Consider the following 13817-nt stretch of genomic DNA (forward strand, 5'->3'; position numbering starts at 1 on the left):
TGACTGGGCTCAGGGGTGTACCCTGGGACTTGACCTCGGTAGACTCAGGCTTCCCCTAGTTCTGGTGGGACCTGTGAGCCTAGCGGGTCTGAGTTCAGGGAAAGCCTGGCGAAAGGCTCCTGCAGCCAGCTCCTTCCTGATGCACGTGAGATTGTGGTGGGGCAGCCTCCGACCTGGCACCTCCCCTGGGCGCCCCTCTCCACACAGCCCTGCCCAGTTCCCTCCCCCGCCCCCGCAACCGCCCAACCACATCCTCCTGCCTCCTAGTTCTAGAGGAGTGCTCTTTGGATGCCCATTTGCAACTGGCACCCCATGGCCCTGCACGGAGTCAATCCAGCTAATGACCTCAACCTGAAGTGCACAACTTTGAAACTGCTAGATACGTGGGAAATGAACAAAAAAAAAAAAAAAAGAGGAGAAACACTTAACAAGAAAAACAGTTACAAAAAAAGTTATATGGGACTGTATTCTCACATCATGGACTCAAAGATGCTGGGTTGTATTTTTGTTTGCAAACAAGTCTTAGATAAGGGAATTGGTACCAGGAACAGATGTAGAGTTTGACTTTGGAAAAATGAGGGAAAATCTGGGATTGATTAATTGACGTGGATGAGACTGAAAATAGTGATAACAACATAACATTCAAAGATGAAATCCTAGCAGCCTAGAACATGCAGTGGAAATTTTTCTAAGTAGCACCAGAAAAGACCTTTAATCACTACACAAAATGGGTCAGTAGTTCAAGATCTCCCTAAGAAAATAGGAGGCCGAGACCACTTTCATTCAGGTTGCAGCAAACAGGCAAGAAACAGAGCATTTTAATCTTGTGCAAAGTCAGAAAAGAAGAGAAAAAGATGAGATGCTCCTCTACTTCATCCCTAAGGCTAGTTTAATATTGACACCAAATTAGACAAGGATCGTAGAAGAAGAGTTACAGGGCAAGCACACTAAGTAACTGAGATGCAAAAACCTACATAAAATACTGGCAAAGGAAATCCAGCAAAGTATAAACCAGGTAATACGCCATCATCAAGGGGGTTTATCGTCAGCATGCAAGCTTGAGTGAACATTAAAGATTTAATAATTTAATTCACCATAAGCATAGATGGAAGAAGAAAAGACATGCTCACCTCAAGAGATGGGGACAAAGCAGTTGATAAAATCCAATCACACTGAGAGATAAGGACTCTGAGCAATCATGGACCAGAAAAGGAGTTCCTTAAGTTGGAAACATACAACTGGCATGATAGTTCATAGTGAAATGTGGGACATTCTCTTTAAAATTAATTAGCATTAAAATAAGGATGCTTTCCCAATTTGAAGACTGGCGTCTGGCGTCTTAAACATTAGAAAGCAGCCATCTAAGGTTCATCCATTGGTCTCAACCCACCTGGATCAAAGGAGAATGAAGAACACCAAGGACACGAGGTGATTACAAGCCCAAGAGACAGAAAGGGCCACGTGAATCAGTTACTACATCATCCTGAGACCAGAAGAACTAGATGGTGCCCGGCTACAACCAATGACTGCCCTGACAGGGAACACAACAGAGAAACCCTGAGGGAGCAGGAGAACAGTGGGATGCAGACCCCAAATTCTCATAAGATCATACTTAATGGTCTTACTGAGACTGGAAGGATCCCAGTGGTCATGACCCCCAGACCTTCCGTTGCCCCAGGACAGGAACCATTCCCGAAGCCAACTCTTCAGACACGGATTGGACTGGACAATGGGTTGGAGAGGGATGCTGGTGAGGAGTGAGCTTCTTGAATCAGGTGGACACTTGAGACTATGTTGGCATCTCCTGCCTGGAAGGGAGATGAGAGGGTGGAGGGGGTTTAGAAGCTGGCGAAAAGGACACGAAAAGAGAGAGTGGAGGGAGAGAGCAGGCTGTCTCATTAGGGGGAGAGTAATTGGGAGTGTGTAGCAAGGTGCATACGCGTTTTTGTGTGAGAGACTGACTTGATTTGAAAACTTTCACTTAAAGCACACAAAAAAATTCTTTAAAAAAATAAGGATGCTTTCTATCATTATTTATATTAAATATTTAACACTGGAGGCCCAAGCTAGAACAAAGCGACAACAAAAAGAAGGAAAAGTTGCAACTGCTATTACTCATAGATTACAGAAATGCCTCCACAGAAAAATTAACAAACCATTGAAATTAATGCTAGTCAATCATAAATATAAACTAAAAAATAAACTGCATTTCTATGCATCAGCATCAAGCCGACTCTTGTTGTAGCTCTTAGTGAAGGCAGAGGACACTGATAAGGAAATAGCAGGATTCGGGTGGGCTAGACAAGGAGGGGAGAACACTATTTTACACCAGGCTTCATGGATAACCATGGGTATGTGTTAGTCATCTAGGGCTGCCATAAGAAAAAAATAACACAATTGGGTGGCTTTAAAGAACAGATATTTATTTTCTCACAGTTCGGGAGGCTAGAAGTAGGAATTCAGGGCATGGCTCGTGTCTACTTCAGCTTCTAGCAGCTTCCAGCCACCCTTTGCGTTCCTGGCCTTGTAGATTATCTTCCCCTTTGTCTGTCTCCCTCTTCCCCTGTTTGTGTCTGTGTCTATTCTGTTCTTTTTGTAACTCAGAAGGGATTAGGTTTAGGACCCACCCTACACTGGTATGGCCTCATTAAAATAATTTTAAAAATCCCCTATATCCAAATCAGGTCACATTTATAGGTACAGTAGTTAGGATTTCAACGTACCTTTGGGGTTACACAATTCAGTCCATATAGTACCCTCACCAGATATTCTAGGCTGAGAGTACAAATATGAGCAGCTGAGAGTTCTATTTTTTGTCTATATTAGTTGGCTATCACTTGTCTGAGTCCACCCATATAAACTTTGGAGCAACTTATTATGAAGGACCAGGCCAACCTTTATTAGCCATGTCCATTATGTGGGAAAACGCACACATTCCCATCACTGAAGCCCTGAGAAATTCATCGATAAGGGTGGAATGGGGTTGGGACCAAGAATTGTTTCATGGCATTGATAACATGGCATAGCTGTTAGACATCTACGTGGAGATGTCAGGTAATAATACTGACAGCTAACACTTACTGGTGCCAGGACTCTTGTGAGGGTTTCTCCTCTCTTAAGATACTTGCTCTGCATGATACCCATGTGAGGAATGTATCATTATAAGGCACATTTTACAGATGAAGAACTCGGTACAGAGAGTTACGCTGACATTTGAATAGAAGTCATGAACCAGGAGAAGTTGAAATGGATGGAGGTGTAAACATCACATCCTCAGCTACAGACAGCCACCGACTCACTGAGACATCCTAGAGAGAGGGTGTCTATATAGAGAGAGAGGACTAAGCACTGAGCCTGAGGGCACTCTGACATCTAGAAGCCGGACAGATGAACGGCAGCCAACAAAGCTCTCTGAAGTCCAGTGTGGTTCCTGGAGCATGGTCTGTCCTTTCTCTGGACTGCATTTTACCAGTCCCCCTCCCACCCGCACTGGGTGTCCCCTTCACAATGGCAGGGACAATGTGTACCTTTCACCACTGCGTCCACATGATGTAGACTATTTCTGGCACATGGAATCTTTCTAAATATTGATTGAATGAAAAAATGAAAATGATGAATGAAATCATAGTTTGCTACCCCCACGTGTCTGACAGTTTGTCATATTGTGGGGGCTTGTGTGTTGCTGTGATGCTGGAAGCTATGCCACCGGTATTCAGATACCAGCAGGGTAACCCATGGAGGACAGGTTTCAGCTGAGCTTCCAGACAAGAGAGCCTAGGAAGAAGGACCCGGAAATCTACTTCTGGAAAGCATTAGCCAGTGAAAACCTTATGAACAGCAACGGAACACTGTCTGATATATGGCCGGAAGATGACCCCCCCAGGTTGGAAGGCACTCAAAACATGACTGGGGAAGAGCTGCCTCTTCAAAGTAGAGTCAACCTTAATGACATGGATGGAGTAAAGCTTTCAGGACCTTCATCTGCTGATATGGCATTTCTCAAAATGAGAAGAAACAGCTGCAAACATCCATTAATAATTGGAACCTGGAATGTACGAAGTATGAATCTTGGAAAATTAGAAATCATCAAAAATGAAATGGAATGCACAAACATCAATATCCTAGGCATTCGTGAGCTGAAATGGGCTGGTACTGGCCATTTTGAATCAGACAATCATATAGTCTTCTACGCTGGGAATGACAACTCGAGGAGGAATGATGTTGCATTCATCGTCAAAAAGAACATTTCAAGATCTATCGTGAAATACAATGCTGTCAATGATAGGATAATATCCACACTCCTACAAGAAAGACCAGTTAACACAACTATTATTCAAATTTACACACCAACCACCAGGGCCAAAGATGAAGAAATAGGAGATTTTTTTCAGCTGCTGCAGTCCGAAATTGATCGAACATGCTATCAAGATGCATTGATAATTACTGGCTATTGGAATGCAAAAGCTGGAAATAAAGAAGGATCAGTAGTTGGAAAATACGGCCTTGGTGATAGAAACAATGCCGGAGATCAAATGATAGAATTTTGCAAGACCAACGACTTCTTCATTGCAAATACCTTCTTTCACCAGCATAAACGGTGACTATACACATGGACCTCGCCAGATGGAACACACAGAAATCAAACTGACTACATCTGTGGAAAGAGACGATGGAAAAGCTCAATATCATCAGTCACAAAACAGCCAGGGGCTGACTGTGGAACAGACCATCAATTGCTCATATTCAAGTTCAAGCTGAAATTGAGGAAAATCAGAGCAAGTCCATGAGAGCAAAAATATCCCACCTGAATTTAGAGACCATCTCAAGAATAAATTTGACACATTGAACACTAGTGACCGAAGACAAGACAAGTTTTTGAATGACATCAAGGACATCATCCATGAAGAAAGCAAGAGGTCACTGAAAAGATAGGAAAGAAAGAAAAGACCAAGATGGGTGTCAGAGGAGACTCTGAAACTTGCTCTCGAACGTCAAGCAGCTAAAGCAAAAGGAAGAATTGATGAAGTAAAAGAACTGAAGATTTCAAAGGGCCTCTCAAGAAGACAAAGTAAAGTATTATAATGACATGTGCAAAGAGCTAGAGATGGAAAACCAAAAGGGAAGAACATGCTCGGTGTTTCTCAAGCTAAAAGAACTGAAGAAAAAATTCAAGCCTCGAGTTGCGAAAGTGAAGGATTCCATGGGGAAAATATTAAACGACGCAGGAAGCATCAAAAGAAGATGGAAGGAATACACAGAATTATTATACCAAAAAGAATTGGTCACTATTCAACCATTTCAAGAGGTGGCCTATGATCAGGAACCAATGGTACTGAAGGAAGAAAAGTCAAAGCTGTTCTGAAGGCACTGGCGAAAAACAAGGCTCCAGGAATTGATGGAATATCAATAGAGATGTTTCAGCAAACAGATGTAGCACTGGAGATGCTCACTCGTCTATGCCAGGAAATATGGAAGACAGCGTCCTGGCCAACTGACTGGAAAAAAAAAAAAAGAAATATATATATATATATATATTTTTTGGAAGAGATCCATATTTATGCCTATTCCCAAGAAAGGTGACCCAAACGAATGTGGAAATTATAGAACCATATGATTAATATCACACACAAGCAAAATTTTGCTGTAGATCTTTCAAAAACGGCTGCAGCAGTATATCGACAGGGTACTGCCAGAAATTCAGGCCAGTTTCAGAAGAGGACGTGGAACCAGGGATATCCTTGCTGATGTTGGATGGATCCTGGCTGAAAGCAGAGACTACCAGAAGGATGTTTACCTGTGTTTTATTGACTATGCAAAGGCATTCAACTGTGTGGATCATAACAAACTATGGATAACACTGGGAAGAATGGGAATTCCAGAATACTTAATTGTGCTCATGGGGAACCTTTACATAGATTAAGAGGCAGTTGTTCAGACAGAACAAGGGGATACTGATTGGTTTAAAGTCAGGAAAGGTGTGCGTCAGGGTTGTATTCTTTTACCATACCTATTTAATCTGTATGCTGAACAAATAATACGAGAATCTGGACTATATGAAGAAGAACGGGGCATCAGGATTGGAGGAAGACTCATTAACAACCTTCATTATGCAGATGACACAACCCTGCTTGCTGAAAGTGAAGAGGACTTGAAGCACTTACTAATGAAGATCAAAGACCACAGCCTCCAGTATGGATTACACTGCAACATAAAGAAAACAAAAATCCTCACAACTGGACCAATGTGCAACAAAAGGAGAAATGGAGAAAAGATTGAAGTTGTCAAGGATTTCATTTTACTTGGATCCACAATCAACAGCCATGGAAGCAGCAGTCAAGAAATCAAAAGACACATTGCATTGGGCAAATCTGCTGCAAAGGACCTCTTCAAAGTGTTGAAGAGCAAAGATGTCACCCTGAAGACTAAGGTGCGCCTGACGCAAGCCATGCTATTTTCAATCACATCATATACATGTGAAAGCTGGAAAATGAATAAGGAAGACCGAAGAAGAGTTGACGCCTTTGAATTGTGGTGTTGGTGAAGAATATTGAATATACCATGGACTGCCAAAAGAACTAACAAATCTGTTTGGGAAAAAGTGCGGCCAGAATGCTCCTTAGAGGCAAGGATGGCGAGACTGCGTCTTATATACTTTGGATATGTTGTCAGGAGGGATCAGTCCCTGGAGAAGGACATCATGCTTGGCAGAGTACAGGGTCAGCGGAAAAGAAGGTGACCCTCAATGAGGGGGATTGACACAGTGGCTGCAACAATGAGCTCAAGCATAACAATGATTGTAAGGATGGCCCAGGACCAGGCAGTGTTCCGTTCTGTTGGGCATAGGGTCCCTATGAGTCAGAACCGACCCGACGGCGCCTAACAACAACAACGACAATCTTTGAATACTTTAAGGGCCTTCGTGTGTAAGAGGGAGAAAATATGATCTGAGTTGATCCTGAGACTATCTCCTAGTGTTAAAGAATGCTGAATAACAAATAAAAAAAAAGGTTCAATAGCAAAGATTTTTGTTAAAAGATTTAAGTATAGGTTGAAGATTACTAGAAACATGCACATTTAATATTTCAACTATACTCAAATTGCTAAAATTATATACTCCTTGCACACAGCAGAATATAATAAAACAATTTGATGTTGTCTGTAAAATAAACAAAACTTTATCATGGAAATATAATATTGAGTGAAAGGAGCAGGATATAATATTTAAGTGAATATACATAAATGTGTGCGACACACATATAAAACCCATTGCCGTGGAGTCTATTCTTACTCATGGTGTTCCCATGTGTGTTGGGGTAGTCTCCAAATTTTCAATGACTAGAATATACTTCTACAAGCAGGACAAAATTAAACGAGTATATTTAAACAATAAATGAACAGAAGTGAAAGAATTAAACCTGTGGAGAGGCTGCCCAGGAACCCAAGACTACAATAACATTGGTATGGAAAGCAGAATGATGGTGTCGGGAAGCCTCTGGTCACATGCTTCCAGCTCGAAAGAGAAGAGCAAATAAACCAGGGGAGAAGACAGTGAGCCAGAAGAGTGGGAGAAATCAAGTATTTATCGAGTGCCAACCAAGGCTGAGCCTCTGCTGATGGCATGTAGTCCCTCATTTAAACCTTAGAAGGATGTAATGGGTGGGATAGACCTTGTTATCCACTTTCATCATGCAAACATTTTATAAATTTGAACAGTAGCATGTTATAAAAACAAATTAGAAAATAGAGAAAAGTATAATAAAAGAATACGCCTCATCGGTTGAGTACTCTTATGTTGCCCCAGCAGCTGCTCATCGTTGTTGTTGTAAACATACCACACAACCTTTGGTGACTGAACAACTGACAGTAATTACCATTAATTGGCTGTGCAACCCTGCCCTTAATCAATGTGACTTTCCTACCACTGTTAACCAGAACTCAGTCTCCATATGCAGGAACACCACTTTATTTCCTCCCTCCTGCCCCTGGTAACCCCTAATAAACTTTTATGTCTACACATTTGCTTGTTTTTGTAAAAGACGGGTGTTTGCATCTGAAAGTTCACGACAAGCCACAAGGGTGAATTCATGTGGTAGCAGAAGTTATTTGCAATACATATATCCTAATACTGACTTGGTTCTGGAATACATAAAGAACAATCCAAAAAGGAAAAAGGAAGCGGACAGTTCAATAGAAAAATGAGCGAATACTTGTGCACTGTATAAAAGATTTCTATATGGCCAAGAAACATATGAAAAGTGACAAAACTTCACTGGTTATCAGAGAAATTCTAATAAAAAGCCATAATGTGATACTATCCCCTACACGCCAGAATGGCTAAAATGGAAAGGATGGAAAATACCAACTATTGGGTATAACGTGGAGTAAATGGAGCTCTAATCTACCGCTACTGGAAGTGTAATTTGATACAACCAGTTTAAAAATGTTTTGTCTGTATTTACAAGAGCTGTGAACATACATATATCCTAGGACCCAGCAATGCTACTTCTAGATACATACCCAGTAGAAATGGGTACATATCTTCACCAAAACACATACACTTCTCAGCATCCGCTAAGGAATGAACACCTTCCTTAGGAATGTCTAACTTTTAAAGCATTATTCTCTGTCTGTTCTAAGGTGATGTCCATATATGATGATAAGTTTACACAGAAAAGTCTAGAGCTTTATGTGAAATTCCACAGCAAATCTCTAGAGGCTCCTGTTCTCATAGCTTCTGTCGCCTCTGCAGCCCCTGCTTCTGTCTGTCCGTCTGCTGGGCTGCACCACATGGAACCAGTTATGAAATTCAAGCCCATCTTACACTCGCCAAGGTCCTACTCACACAAAATTTGTATTAGCTTAAAAGAAAAGGTGTGTAGATAAGATACACAAGGGATTTAATTGCAGAAAACAAACCTTAAAATGAAATGGCTGGGAATGGTGGCCTCCCTTTATAAAAAGGCGTCTCTGTACGGACTACGGGAAAATGCAGTGAAGATATGGGTCATGGGAAAAGGAGCGTTTGTAGCAATCAGGTAATCACTCAGACCACCTGTAAAAATGTTTTCATCCTTTTTCTCATACCTTACACAAAACAAAATTCCAGATGGATCGAATATTTAAAATTAAAATATGCAACCATAAAAATTTTAGAAGTTTTTATTTTCTTTTTATTGATAAAAGAGAAAGACTTTTTAAAAATCCCAAAATATGAAGGCTAAAACTGTTAAGATCTGTAGATCTTTGGCATATCAAAAAGTATATGAAGAGAGTAAAAATACAGGCAAAAAGCTGAAAAAAAGTTTGCAGGCTAAGGATTTGAATAGAGATTTCTCAAAAGCAGATACAGAAACTGTCAACAAGCACAGGAAAAGAAGCGTAACCTCATTAGTCATCAGGGAAATGCAAATCTAAACTAAAGTGCACTACTATTTCAAAACAAGTAAGACGGCTAAACTCAACAGGATGGACAAGTGTCGGCGACGATGTGGAGAAGCTGGAATACCGCTGGTGGAAATGTAAAATGATCCAATTGTTTTGGAAAACGGTTTGGCAATTCTGCAGAAAGTTAAACACAGAATTACCATACAACACTGCAATTGCACTCCTAGGTCTGTAGCCCGGAGAATCAAAAGCATGTTCACATACAAACTCACACAGAGGATTCCTAGTAGTGTTATTCATAACAGCCAAAATGTGGAGAGAACCCACATGTCATGACCTGATAGACAGGATGTGGTATATTCATAGACTGGAATATTACTCAGCCACAAAAAGGCACCAAGTACTGATACATGACACAACATGGACGAACCTTGAGAACATTACGCTAAATGAAAGAAGCCAAACACAAATGACCGCAACGTGCATGATTCCATTTACATGAAATGTCCAGAACAGACAAACCAACACAGACAGAAGTAGATTAGTGGTTGCTACGGCATGGAGGAAAGGAGTAATGAGGATGACTGTTAATACGCCTTTATTAACAAGGGCCTTCATTTACGGGGCACTGAAAATATTCTGAAGCTAGACAGTGGTGACTGTTGTACCAAGTCTGCCCATATACTAAAAGCCAAGGTATTGTGCATATTTCAAAGGCAGTGTTACAGCAGGTGAATTGTATCTCAATAGAAATATTTGTGATTCCTAAAAGACTACCTTTCAATTAACATATAGAACCTATAAATCAGTAGGGAAAAAACAATCCAATTTTAAAATGTCTCCCTCCAAAGCAAAGGGAAGGGGGTACATTCCATCCACACAGCTTATTTTTTTATCTCTTCATTATTCAAGTTCTATTCTCATCTTATGTAACTCTAAATTATACAAATAATTGTCTCCATTTTCCTTATCCCTGTTTTCACTATTTAACTAAATAAAGACAGCAACACAGTGTTTTTTATAAAAACCCACCCACATTCACTCAAATCATTTTTTAGCACTTCTTAGGCACCAGGTACCAGGATACTCTGACAAACACAACAGACAAGTTCCTGCCTGCATGGGCCTTCTATTTTTGTGAAGCAGGCAGATGATAAACCAGCCAACCAGCTCTTAATGTAACCTAACATTAAGGAGGGAAACGTAATTTTGGAGCTATCTCAAGCTGTGTCTCTCTCACAAACATTTCTCCGAATCTAGTGAAAAGTAAACACCTCGAAGGAACTCTGTGGGGCCAATAAATGTGAAAAAGCCATTACATTTCAGTTTTGTTTTGTTACTTTCACCTGGTACTTTGTCATCATTTTTTAATAACACGATTATGGAGCTGACATCAAACTCTCACCACTCGGCTGAAAGAAAAAGCCAAACCTGTAGCCATCTAGTCAATTCTGACTCAGAGACCCTATAGGACAGAGTAGAACTGCCCCATAGGGTTTCCAGGGAGCAGCTGGTGTTAGGACACAATTCCCTCTTATAAGAATCTGAAAGCTGTTCACTGTGGATGTGGGAGGGACTCAGTAACACTTGCAGAGATTTCCACGTGGGTGGGGCGCCGTAGTGTGAGCATCGGGGGAATGGACCCCATGTGCACTTTGCAGCCTTCTGCAGATTATGACACAACAAACACTCCCTCTTCATCGTCCTACATCTTGGAAGAGAACAGAGGGAATTGTTAGGCAGGACCCTTCGAAAATGCAGGGCAAGAAATTTTATTGCAACATTAAATGGAAAATAAAGTCTTCCTACATTTTTCCTCCTTCCCTACCTCATTTCAAGGAGATAGCTGGACTCACAGTGTTGAAGCCCTGAAACTTCAAGACTCTGAAGAGTCTGTGGTAAAAGCCTCAGCTCACTGAGGTGATCAGACTGAGTGAACTGGAGCCCAGGGGAAGAGTGACAGTGAGATAGTAGGGTCCTAGACATTGGGAAGGGGTAGGACCTCCTTCTTGATAGTGCCCTGGAGTAGGTTACAGAACCTCAAAGGCTGATGCAGGCACATAAGTAGACAAAACCTGTTATGCTGTTGACAGCCCCACCAAGGCTCTCATGCTCCAGCTGAGAATGGAAACAGCAGAACGAATGCTTCTAGAGAGATCACCCACATAGGCTGAGGCAATGGGTGTGTTGAAGGTCTTCTCCAAGCACTGGTCCTTCATTAAACCCTGGGAATTATTGCATATCTGGATGAGAGAGTACCCTAAAAGTGAGGTTAAAAACTCCCCTCAATTTTGTAAGCAGGTAGTTCTGAGCCTCAATTCATTTTATTTTTTAAAAAATCATGCTTTTTTTCATAATGATTTTGTGCAGACTCGCACATACAATTTGTATTACTCATTCATGCATTAAGTCAACAAAGATTTCCTGTATAAACAGCTACATGTCAGACCCTAGGCCAGATGCTCTTGGTGATGAAATGACTTAGAGAAGTTGCCTCACTGCCTGGTAAGAGAAACGGCCAAGTTAACAGGTGTATCAGTCACCTATTGCTGTGTAACAAATGACTCCAATAGGTAGTGTCTTAAAAAAACAACCATTTACTAAGCTCATAATTTTTCAGGTTGTCACTCTGGGGTTCTTCTGACCTGGGCCAGCCACAGTGGCTCGCAGCAGGGCTTATTCATGTGTCTACAATTTGATTCCAGGTCACCTGCGAGCCAGTTTCATAAAATCAACTCAGTGAAACCGCTGGATCCTCTTTCCAATGGTCCCTCATCATTCAGCAGGCTGGCCTGGGGTCATTCCCACAGGTTCTCAGGGTTTAAGAGCAACAAAAGGGCAAGACTCAATGTAAAATCTTTTCAATTCTCTCCTTGTATCTTCTCTGCTACTATGTAAATGGCTGAAGCAACCGTAAGGTCGGCCTTCAACTAACAGGTAGAAGAAGACTCCTACTGCTAATGAAAGGTGCTCCGGAGTCTCATAGAAGGCATGGGCACAGAGAGGGGAAGAATGTGTAGTAAATGCAATTGTGTTTTATGCTGTGGTAAAGGGTTTCCTGGGTACAATGGAGTACAGAGCAAGAAGTGGACTCATCTACCAGGAGAAGATTCAGGGAAGACTACAACCAGGAAGTGATGCCTGAACCAAGTTGGGAATATGACTGAATAGTTAAGGGATGAAAAAAGGCCGAGCATCCAGGAAGCCCCAGGTATTTTCCAGAGGCTTCAGTAAAAGGGGAGGGATGGCTTGATGAGAAAAGTCTGAGGAAACAGGCTGAAAACACTGGGGCATTTGTTACATTTGTGAAGAGGCACGGATTATCTTTTGTTCTATTGTTTCCCTACCATTCCTGCCTCTTCTGTCCTTTGGGGTCACACAACACAAGCCCCTACCATCCCCATGTTGAAACTTTTATTTTCCTTGGAGAAGTCTGCTCCTTCCTCATCACCACCCCAACCTTCTTAATTTCTTCCTCAAATGGTCTCCCCATTGGCTGGTTTCTCTTCTAAATGGCCTCCTAAACAAAAGCAGAGTCTGTCATGGGCTTTCCCCAAGTCAACTCCCAAACTTCCCATTCTGGCTGACCACAAAATTCCTGAGTCTTAGGCCTTTTTGGTGAAGTCATAAGCCTAATCTGTTCCAGTGGGGTCAGTTTTCTTCACCTTCACTCTTCACCAGGGAGAGTAGACCAGCAGACGGGAAGGGAGAGAACATCTCCTAGTCAGAGAGCAGAGCCTGTGTGAAGACTCAGAGGCTAAGGAGACCTAAGAGGGGCTCAGAGTGGACATTTTATAACCAGAGCTGGAGAGACATGATTCCAACAGAGTCAAATGAGAGGACTGGGAGAAAGCAGCTACCCGTGATACTGTTATCATTCCCTGTGCTCTCTTTACCCACCAAGGGATAGTAACCCCTTACACGGCACGGAAAAGTTTCAATTCATTTTTAGTATCTAATCTCCTTCTTCCCACATTGGCACTAGCACTTCTCAAGCACCTACCTGACAGTCTCATGTTTTTCTGGTTGCCATGTTTAGCTTCAACCTGGGCCCATGGAACTCAGCACTGTCAGCAATGATGTCACACAGGATTACGGAAGCCTTGGTGCTAACTCAGATCTCAGCTGCTTTTTGAAAAGGGTGCCAACCTCAGGTCTTGTGGGAGAGAAATTGTAGCTACTGAATCAAGGAAATTCAGGAGCAAGCCAGAGTCCCCAGGTTACCAAAGGTTCCTGATGGGAGAAGGGATAAAGGTCCTTCACACCATTATGTTTGGACATCTTCACCCAAGCAGGATGAAACAGTGACACACGAGGAAAAGGCCTTTCTCTAAGACTCTAGATAAAGGTGAGGAAAAGTTGTCCCAGATTGCCGAGTGCTACAGAACAAAAGGTTTGACTTCCACCAGAAAAGAGAGCCATGGTAGGACAAG

General features: G+C 41.9%; 1 long non-coding RNA gene across 6 annotated transcripts in view; it reads right to left on the reverse strand.

Moving 5' to 3' along the window:
* Positions 1 to 13817, reverse strand: part of LOC135230029 (uncharacterized) — a 224350-nt gene that overhangs the window by 152834 nt on the left and 57699 nt on the right. The gene's annotated exons all lie outside the window — the stretch shown is intronic.

Source organism: Loxodonta africana, unplaced genomic scaffold (genome assembly GCF_030014295.1).
Source record: "Loxodonta africana isolate mLoxAfr1 unplaced genomic scaffold, mLoxAfr1.hap2 scaffold_73, whole genome shotgun sequence".
NCBI lineage: Eukaryota > Metazoa > Chordata > Mammalia > Proboscidea > Elephantidae > Loxodonta > Loxodonta africana.